Source organism: Erythranthe guttata, chromosome 3, assembly GCF_056151865.1.
Source record: "Erythranthe guttata isolate IM_541 chromosome 3, IM_541, whole genome shotgun sequence".
In the NCBI taxonomy this organism is placed as follows: domain Eukaryota; kingdom Viridiplantae; phylum Streptophyta; class Magnoliopsida; order Lamiales; family Phrymaceae; genus Erythranthe; species Erythranthe guttata.
Window position 1 is genome coordinate 4475150 of NC_142535.1, and position 11377 is coordinate 4486526.

At 41.6% G+C, this 11377-nt stretch overlaps 1 long non-coding RNA gene across 1 annotated transcript; it reads right to left on the bottom strand.

The window, feature by feature from the left end:
• Positions 1 to 9239: 9239 nt before the first annotated feature.
• Positions 9240 to 9993, bottom strand: LOC148771586 (uncharacterized). Its single transcript, XR_016030483.1, has 2 exons — positions 9540 to 9993; positions 9240 to 9419 (listed from the first exon to the last, which is right to left on the bottom strand). It is a non-coding gene; the product is annotated as an uncharacterized LOC148771586 (long non-coding RNA).
• Positions 9994 to 11377: the final 1384 nt, after the last annotated feature.

The following is an 11377-nucleotide window of genomic DNA, read 5'->3' on the forward strand; positions in this document are numbered from 1 at the left end:
CGATGAGGACCTTCAGCGTATGATCGCAGAAACTTCAACAAAATCAACTTCTACTTGCTCCTCTAACGGTTCAGATAACCGATAAGGACCTTCAGCGTACGACCGCGAAAGTTTCAACTCGTGTTGCCACAGAAGAAATGGCACAACCGTGCGCACCCACCTCAGACCATAGGTCTCGAGCGCCTCATTCTAAAGTAGGGGATTATCCCATCCCAAGGTGGGCATCACCCTTACCTATCAACCCCAAGTGGGTGCACATCCCATCTCAAGAGACGAGTATAATCTCCCTACTCAAAAAATAAAACATCCCCATCCCAAGGTGGGCACCACCTTTACCTTTCAACCCCAAGTGGGTGCACATCACATCTCAAGAGACGAGTATAATCTCCCTACTCAAAAAATAGAATATCCCCAAAGGGGTGAACATCAACCACCTAAAAACAAAAAAATAAGAAGAAAAAGAAGAAGATGAAGAAAAAAGAAACAAGAAAAAAAGGAGAAGAAAGAAAGAGAAGAAAGAATAAAAAAAAAAAAAAAATCAAGATGAAAACATAGAAGAAGAAGAAGAAGAAGAAGAAGATAAATGAAGAAGATAAAAAAAAAAAAAAAAAAAAAAGGGGAGAAGCCAAGCCGCAAGCCAAGCCGCGCGCGCGCCGGAGCCAAATCGCGCGCGCACTGGAGCCAAGCCGCGTGCGCGCCCGAGCCAATCAGAAAAAAAAAAAGAAAAAAAACCAACTCGGGCACGATTCCCGAGGTGCGCGCGGGCACGAATCACGAGGCGCGCACGACACGCTTCCTGAGGGCGCACATCCGACACGCTTCCCGAGGCCCAAAAAAAAACGGCATGTTTCCCGAGGCAAAAAAAACAGGTACGTTTCCCGAGACAAAAAGAATTTTTGGGCACGACTCCCGAGGCGCGCATCCGGCACGCTTCCCAAGACCAAAAAAAAAAAAAGAAAAAAAAAAGGAGGAAAAAGCGAATAAAGCAACATGCTGCGTCACTCTCGAGGAAGTCCCTATCAGCTCCTCATTAAATTCTTAACAGCTCCACACTCTCTCTCTCCGTGCAATACATGCGCGCGTGCCCCCCCCCCCATGTGGGCTAGTGCGCGCACGGACCCCAAGTGCGCGCGAACTCAGGCACATCAGCGTCCTACAATGCGTGTCGCCCCTCCTACCTCGTAGCGCGCGCATACCTGAGGTCGCGCGCAACTCTCAAAATTCGACCTCAAATCACGTCAAGATTTTGACGCACTTTACTAAATCGCGTGAGAATTTCTGTGCGCTCCACCAAATCGCTTGATAGTTCCACCTCGCTTAACCAAATTGCGCGAGCTCTTTAACGCCCCTACCAAATCGCGTTCGCTATCAAACGGATAAATAAAAAATATTATTTATCCACGCCACGCCAACGATTAACGAAACATTACAGCACCGATCTACTCTCGACACGATCCGGTACCCTTTTCGACGTGGCTCCCACATCGTCTCGAGAGTGGGGGGCTTGCGAGACAACTCCCACGAGGAGCCAACTCGCTCAGTAATACAACCCCTAGCGAGACAACTCCCACGAGGAGACAACTCGCTCGGTCATATAACCCATTGCAAGGCAACTCCCACGAGGAGCCAACTCCCTCGGGTCTACGAAACCCCAGCGAGATAAATCCCACGAGGAGACCACTCGCTCCGTCCCACAACCCATAGCGAGACAACTTCCACGAGAAGATAACTCGCTTGGTCATATAACCCATTGCGAGGCAACTCCCACGAGGAGCCAACTCCCTCGGGTCTACAAAACCACAGCGAGATAACTCCCACAAGGAGACCACTCGCTCCGTCCCACAACCCATAGCGAGACAACTTCCACGAGAAGATAACTCGCTCGGTCATATAACCCATTGCGAGGCAACTCCCACGAGGAGCCAACTCCCTTGGGTCTACGAAACCACAACGAGATAACTCCCACGAGGAGACCACTCGCTCCGTCCCACAACCCATAGCGAGACAACTTCCCCGAGAAGATAACTCGCTCGGTCATATAACCCATGGCGAGACAACTCCCACGAGGAGCCAACTCCCTCGGGTCTACGAAACCACAGCGAGATAACTCCCACGAGGAAACCACTCGCTCCGTTCTACAACCCGTTGCGAGGCAACTCCCACGAGGAACCAACTCGCTCGGTACCACAACCCGCAGCGAGGCAACTCCCACGAGGAGCCAACTCGCTCGGCACTACAAATCTGTTGCAAGGCAACTCCCACGTGCAGCCACCTCGCTCGATAATAAGACTCGCCGCGGAACAACTCCCACGAGGAGACAACTCGCTCAGAGCGACCTCAATACGCACGCTCCTCAGTCGCGCATCATCCAATGCTCCACACTCTCTCTCTCCGTGCAATACATGCGCGCGTGCCCCCCCCCCCCATGTGGGCTAGTGCGCGCACGGACCCCAAGTCCGCGCGAACTCAGGCACATCAGCGTCCTACAATGCGTGTCGCCCCTCCTACCTCGTAGCGCGCGCATACCTGAGGTCGCGCGCAACTCTCAAAATTCGACCTCAAATCACGTCAAGATTTTGACGCACTTTACTAAATCGCGTGAGAATTTCTGTGCGCTCCACCAAATCGCTTGATAGTTCCACCTCGCTTAACCAAATTGCGCGAGCTCTTTAACGCCCCTACCAAATCGCGTTCGCTATCAAACGGATAAATAAAAAATGTTATTTATCCACGCCACGCCAACGATTAACGAAACATTACAGCACCGATCTACTCTCGACACGATCCGGTACCCTTTTCGACGTGGCTCCCACATCGTCTCGAGAGTGGGGGGCTTGCGAGACAACTCCCACGAGGAGCCAACTCGCTCAGTAATACAACCCCTAGCGAGACAACTCCCACGAGGAGACAACTCGCTCGGTCATATAACCCATTGCAAGGCAACTCCCACGAGGAGCCAACTCCCTCGGGTCTACGAAACCCCAGCGAGATAAATCCCACGAGGAGACCACTCGCTCCGTCCCACAACCCATAGCGAGACAACTTCCACGAGAAGATAACTCGCTTGGTCATATAACCCATTGCGAGGCAACTCCCACGAGGAGCCAACTCCCTCGGGTCTACAAAACCACAGCGAGATAACTCCCACAAGGAGACCACTCGCTCCGTCCCACAACCCATAGCGAGACAACTTCCACGAGAAGATAACTCGCTCGGTCATATAACCCATTGCGAGGCAACTCCCACGAGGAGCCAACTCCCTTGGGTCTACGAAACCACAACGAGATAACTCCCACGAGGAGACCACTCGCTCCGTCCCACAACCCATAGCGAGACAACTTCCACGAGAAGATAACTCGCTCGGTCATATAACCCATGGCGAGACAACTCCCACGAGGAGCCAACTCCCTCGGGTCTACGAAACCACAGCGAGATAACTCCCACGAGGAGACCACTCGCTCCGTTCTACAACCCGTTGCGAGGCAACTCCCACGAGGAACCAACTCGCTCGGTACCACAACCCGCAGCGAGGCAACTCCCACGAGGAGCCAACTCGCTCGGCACTACAAATCTGTTGCAAGGCAACTCCCACGTGCAGCCACCTCGCTCGATAATAAGACTCGCCGCGGAACAACTCCCACGAGGAGACAACTCGCTCAGAGCGACCTCAATACGCACGCTCCTCAGTCGCGCATCATCCAATGCTTCTACAACATCGTTGCGAGACAACTCCCATGAGGAGACAACTCACCCGAAATTCACTATATAATCGCAAGCTCAAGTTAGCACGATTACAACCCTAGAAACACTTAGAAATATTATGGGAATCTATATAGCCTGGCCAGCTTGATTACTCAAATTTATCTACTTGTTTTCGATGGGTCCTTCATTAAAACGTGGCCACGGTCCAAACATACTTACGACCCACGAGGTCTAACAAAGGGCATGATCCCCATATAAAAATCTTGAGAGCCTGATCCCCTCCTCAAGTACATCACGCAGAAGGCTATATGTAAACACATACAAGCAACGCGTCAAAACATTAACAATGTCGATAAATAACAACTCCCACGAGGAGAATACTAGCTCCGTGCTACTACATCATCAAGAGACAACTCCCACGAGGAGATAACTCGATTAACTCTATTACCCCACGACGAGACAACTCCCACGAGGAGATAACTTGATCTGCGCTACCACATCGTCGTGGGACGACACCGACGACTCAAGTCACTTACATCGCGACAACTTGGTCGCGCTAAGCGCCAACGCGCCTTCACGCCCCTCCGACACACGCTCCAACGCGTTTTCGCACACCATCGACTACTAATATTTTTACTCTCGACACGATATGTCACCCATTTCAACATGCCCCCCACATCGACTCGAGAGTGGGGGGCTTAATGATATGCCTAATTGGGCCAACCCAATGGGCCTACAATTTCCTTACATACTGGGCCACGAACCCAATATCGAAGACCATTATCACCGAGGCCCAATCACCTTCAAGTAAGGTTTGGGCCCGACAATCTCAACTAAACTATAAATAAAGGTTTGAACTCATTCCTTAAGGTACGTCCTATTAACTGAGCAATACTATAATATGTATTATCTGGACTATTTCTATGATCAGCACGTCTGACTTGAGCGTCGGAGGGGTTTCCGCCGGATCAACCCCCGGCTTAGTTCATGTGTGCTCATTTTGAAGGGACCTCAGGATCATCAAGTTGTCAAGCTACTGATCTGCTTTGCTCTCCCAGCTCGTTTTTTACACTACATCAGGTGATCTAACTAATTAGCATCATCAGATATAGTCCTTACAATTATTCTAATGACTATTAAATGGTCTAGTCGAATCGTGAGATATTTAATATAGTAATATAACTGTTAAACGTAGTTCCTAGTCAACGGGTTATGCCATTAATCAGGATATCGGCATTTCTCACTAGAGACTAGCACTTAGTGTATGTGTATTGTATCTCATCAGTAATTGGTATTGTGATATCCCATACATAAGTGGGTGCTTATATCATTGAGTTCACTGAACTCCCTCGTCCTAGTAATCTCCAAGTGGTTCCCAATAATCGAACAGAGGTTTCTATGATATAGTTGTACACCATTAGTCGTTTTGACCCAGACATCACCGTGACTTCACTAGAGGACCAGCTGTATCGTGGCATGTCTCTGAGTCCCACCCATGACCGCTCCAAGGGCCAGTGTTTGTATGGTCTGAAATCTAGTGGGAGGTCTGTGCATTGTAGTAGGAGATTCGATCGCTTGAGTAGTCATGGATGTCTTGTGTGTTATAGTTTGTGACTATAGTCTCTGGCCAGAGTTGACTGTGTGATCATTAGGGAAATATATTTTTCTAAGTCATACATAAATCGATTACAATACTAAGAACGTTCACGCAGTAATTGAAATTTAAAAGAGGTCTCAGTGAACTAATGCCTCTAGTTCAATCGGGACATTGCATCGAAGGGGTCGTACTGTATGTTAACTATATCAAACGGTTCTTGCAGGCACATCATTTGTATCTAGAAAATCAGCATGCGTTGCTGCTAGGCGCAAATCTTGATTCGTTGGGTATTTGAGTTGAAATTAGTTTCACCTCAAACATAACTCTGGGGACGACTTTGAATCACAATTTGTTGTGGGCCCACGGCTAGCTTATACATGAACCATTGAGGGTCAGACTTCTCGTTTAATTGAATTCCTTGAATGAAGGGTCAGAGGTTAACTCTGCATAATTGGAACTAAATATGAATGAGTCCAACATTCGTAATTGTTGATTATGAACAAGAATGAACAGAGAAAAAGAAATGGGCAAACATTTAGCAAACTTTCTAAATCGAAAAGTTTCCTGATTGAGCAGTTCCACTAAACTAGGGTTTCTGATCGTTAGTTTGAGAGAAACGAGCAAATGAATTATATTGGACTTAAACTGTTGGGGTCAGTCCGACTTAAGCCCAATAGGGTTATATCACAAGACACTATGAATACGAACTAATAGGTCTTGTGAAATAACACAAGACTCATTGAAAAACCTAGCCTCCCTCTCTCACACTCTCTTGTCCGCCCCTCTCCAACCGCCGCCACCGTCGCCCCTCGCCGCCACACGCCGCCGATTTGTCGGTAGTCTTCTTCTTTTTTTTTCGATTCTTTTGTTCTGACATCAGGGTATCTAGTGCCACGTAAGTTGTAAAATAAATCAGCAGCCGCCGTCGCCGCACGCGCTCCCACGTGCCGCCACCGTCAGCGTGTGAATATCACACGCCGCCGCCGCGCCCCCGTTGATCCGGAACAGATCCAAAGGGGTTGTTGAGATGCTAGCCATATACATACATCTCACGCTTCAAGGGTAATTATATGATTATCCTTTATTAGTTTTAATTAATTGATATTAATTATGATTAGTATATATTAATTAATTTCGAATCACATATATTGCATGTATTATTGCGTGCTTATGTGAAATCGTATGTTGAACAAGCTTATTATAAGATTTAAATTACCGGGCATGCTAATTGATTTAATTTTATGCAATTTAAATTAATCGCTAGTATGTATATGGTGATTGCAAGAAATCAGGTATACAGTTAATTACTTTCATTGTGCATGTGTGTTTATTTGATTAATTGTTTTTCAAATAATTTTTTTGTTTGGTTTTTCGCCGCGTACACGTAATTGATTCCCAACACTTTGAACATGGTTATTCGATCATCGAACATGACAGAGGCAGGAGAAACGAACCCGGTTGAGGTGGATACTTTCATTGAAGAACAACTAGCCTTCAATGACAAGATCCAAGGACATCTCACTGTATTAAGATCTGAGATGGAGATGGATGACATGAACACAGCAGTAGAAGATCTGGTTAGACCCATGAATAACGACAAAGGGAAGGAGCATGTTAGGCCTGGTAACACCTCAGAGCAACCCTTCAGAAATCCAGACAATGTATTGACCAGATTTAGAGGAAGAAGGAATCACTCACTGTGTAACACCCTTCATGAATTTTACTTAAATAAGAAATATTTAAGTATACGATTTAAAAAAAATTAACTTTACTAAAAATTTCGGATTCAATTTGAACTTTGAGATAAAAAGTTTAGAATTTATCAAATTATTTTCCTTTACTTTAAATATAACCCACAACTAAAACATCATCAGGGTTTAGAAAATACTAGACAGCGGAAGAAAAATAAACTTGATTTAAATACCCCTTTTAATAGACTAGGCATGTGCACGTGCGTTGCACGTGTCGTGACAATATCATTAGTGGAAATAAAATAAAAACACCAACATCAACACTGAAAATCAAATAAAAATACACAGGGTAGTAATAGTAGTCTCAAAAAATATATGTATACCAAATTTCAAAATCACGTTGAGGTTATGAAAGAGGGATTTACCTTTGGATGAATAAATGTCTGTGGCGATTACGGTGGCTACTGCGGCAACGATGCCGGTGCTTGTTTAAGATTGCATAGAAATTTCAATTTCTAATGAAAAGGTCATTTACCAAGGAAAGAATAAAAGGAAAAAAAAAGATCAGGAAGATGTGAAAACTGTAAACGTAAAAACTGTTCTTTTGTGTTAATTATCTTATTTAAGTATGGCGTACTAATTAATAACTATGAATAAATTTTACTTCATTCTTAGAGGGTGTTTGGCTAAACTTATAAGATGTTAAAAGGAGCTTATAAGATATTTTAGAGCTTATAAGCTCTTCCAAGGTGTTTGGTAATTTTTTAAAAAAAGATCTTTATTTTTTTTTAAATAATCTGTTGGAGACCAAATAAGATATTTTTAAATAAGTACCTCTACCCCACCTTTTTATTTAAGATCTTATAATGAGTAAAAATAGGAAATAAGCTCATTATCCAAACACTCTAAAAATTAATCCTAAAAATAAGATGTCACAACTTATCAGCTCTAAAAACATCTTATCAGACGTAAGAGCTTATCAGCTGTTTAAAATAAACTTAGCCAAACACCTTCTTAGTTGTCCGTCAAAACTATTAAATGTGTTACCTTGTACATAAAAATGAAAGGTCGTTTATTTACCATGGAAAAGAATAATAATAAATTTAGAAAAAGATGAAGAAGATGTGTGAAAATATTTGTATAAGTATTAATTAATTGCTATTATTATTAGCATAGTACTTAATTGTCCTTCAAATTTTCCATACCCAAAGGATATTTTTGTCCATACAAAAAATGGTAGAAACATTCATATCATTCACACTTTTATAGATAGTATAGACTAGATTCCTAAATCAGAGTAAAAATTAAAATCATGAAAATTTCTATTTTTGTATAAGACCTTTTCAAAAGCGAAAGTGAAAATATAAACTTCCGGATAAGGCATGCTAGGCATCAAGGTTCGTGATTCCTCGAACTTCGCTTCGATGCGCACTCTGATTACTTCGAGAACCTGAAAAAAGGGAATTTTCATAAACCGTTAGCCCAACCAGTGGCTCATTAATAACTTTGGCCCGACGATACTCGCGCCTCTCTTAACGTGTCACTCACGTCCTATAAGTGCCCTAAAGTACTTGTCTCTATGTTCTTTCGTGTAGGGATAAGCCTAAAGCTTCTATGTCATCTATATTCAATTTATTCCTCTAGATCAAGACATTCGATCATGTACGTAAGAGCACATATCACCACATACAAATACAATATTTTTATTCTATGTTCAATTCGTCTTAATCTTCTTTGTAACTTGATCTATGTTCAATTCGTCTTATTGAGTTTAGCCTCAAAGATTTAGACTATTCTTTCAAACATCTCTTTTCATTCAAATAATTTATTTTAGAAGAATCTGACGTTTTTGGTTCTTTAACTTAGAAAAATCATATCTCTTATATCGTAGATCAAATATAATCATATCCAAGTGGAATCATATAAATTAGATTAGTTTTAAGTCGTATTAAACACATAATCCATGAATGACTCAAAAACTGTGCAGATTCAGAAAGCAATCCATAACTCACTCAATATAAATCATATTTATGCATGATTTATATCAAAATGAAGATAAAAGTATTATCTAGACTACCATAAAATTTCATAATTAAAACATACACAGAGAGATTTGGCGCTGATTTTCCTTAACACGGGGGGTTTTATGCTGTTTACCCCAGGATTGTCTGTATATTGTTTACTGTATTTTTCACTGACGTAAAACATAGGGGCGTATTTTGTAGTATTTTTTTTTCACAAGGACGTAATTAGCACAACAACATCAACAGGCACATACTTTTATTTATTACAAGCACGAGATTAGATAGAGATAGTAAATACATATATACATCTTATTGTATATATTTATTCACTCTTTTATTTATAAGCACGCACGTCACAAATATATTCTCTTCTTGCAAGTCTCGTCAACTAATCAACGTGTTAACCTGCAGCAATAAATCAAAGCCACAAAACATAATCCATGCATTAATTTCTTGCTTACAAATATATATGTATGAAAGAGAAATGTTGATCTTGTTATACGGTTGATCGACTAATGTACTCACGTTGAACAGTCGAGCGATGGGGTGTATCTGTACGGAAAAGGGATGCCGCATTTATCTGGAAGGCTGTTAACCAAACTAGGGTTAGGCGAAACGCTAGGTATAAGCGCTGTGAGGCATCTGCATGCGGCTTGTAAATCAGCCGTTGTTTTGGCTTCGTCGTTCAGTAATTTCAGACTGTCGCAACAAGCAGGTGTCACTGCACCGCCTCTCTGGACATAACCGATGCACGAAGTGATCCTCGTCACAACTGCGCTGCACGTGATTGCGGCTGATTCTACCTCAGCCGGACATGTAATTATAATTACCAAGAAGCAAATCATCATCAATAATGCACAACCAACCTTATTAAGCGACAATGGTGATCGAGAAACTGCAGCCATATATAGATACTTCGACTAATGTCGATATACTCTTAGTAATTGTATATTGGAAGGAGATACTGATTTGCTTTGTGAATATTCGATTCGGGTTTCGGGGTATTTATAATGAAGAGAAGTAGGAGAGAAATTAAAAAGTATCATGATAACATAAAAGATCATTAATAATAATTATAACAAAGCTGAAAAAATAGAACTGGACCACATACTTGTTTGCAGATTTTTCATCATAATTCATAGTAAATGATCTCTCATCAGAAAATTCGGTATTGAAGGCCAGCTTTTTTAAGTTATTTATTTATTATTATTTTTTTTAGAGGAATGCCATCATGTTTACTAATAAAATTTCATATGGTATTTCCTAGTAATCCCTATGAATGTCATTAATGATATCTGATTTGCCTAATTTGGATTAGGTCCAAAAGGCCCAAGTTAATCTAACTGATTATGAAGATCCAATGAACACATTTTACTTATGGGGAAATTTGCTAGACACCCCTTATTTTGGACTTATATAGGTAGAAGTCCTAGTTGCTAGATGAATATAGGCCTAGGTCCTTTCACATAAAAAAAATAATATAAATTAAATAATAAAAAGAATATATAGACATAAGTACCCTTATTGAATGAACATATTTTAGGCGATTCAGTTATTTACGTAAAGTTGGGAAATCAAATCCCACTAATCACGATTGAAGGCAGAGTATCGTGTAAGACGCTTGGAAAACAGATCTTAGTCGATTCAAGTGAAATATGAGATAATCATGAAGAGTTCGAGAGACCAATACGATCGTATTATAATTAAACGCGAGAGTCGGTGTTGATAATTAGTCAATCCTTTTTTTTGGCCTGCAATCAACATGAAATTGAATTATACGCAAAGGTTTGTCAATTGATGTTTGTTGTTTTGAATTTTCGATTTATTAATCGTCGTTTTTACAACTTAATTTTCGTTCAATATTGTTTGCAGTTTATCGTTCTCCACAAAATTGGTGTTCAGGTATGATGTATTGGTATCGGTGAAGAAAGTGTCGAATGCAATCAACATGAAATTGAATTATACGCAAAGGGTTGTCAATTGATGTTTGTTGTTTTGAATTTTTGATTTATTAATTGTCGTTTTTACAACTTAATTTTTGTTCAATATTGTTTGCAGTTTATCGTTCTCCATAAAATTGGTGTTCAGGTATGATGCATTGGTATCGACGAAGAAAGTGTCGGATGCAATCAACATGAAATTGAATTATACGCAAATGGTTGTCAATTGATGTTTGTTGTTTTGAATTTTCGATTTATTAATTGTCGTTTTTACAACTTAATTTTCGTTCAATATTGTTTGCAGTTTATCGTTCTCCACAAAATTGGTGTTCAGGTATGATGTATTGTGTTTGCCCTCCTGAATTTAAAACACGACGTGGTAGACCAAAGAAGAAGAGGATACCGTCTAATGGCGAGAAGATA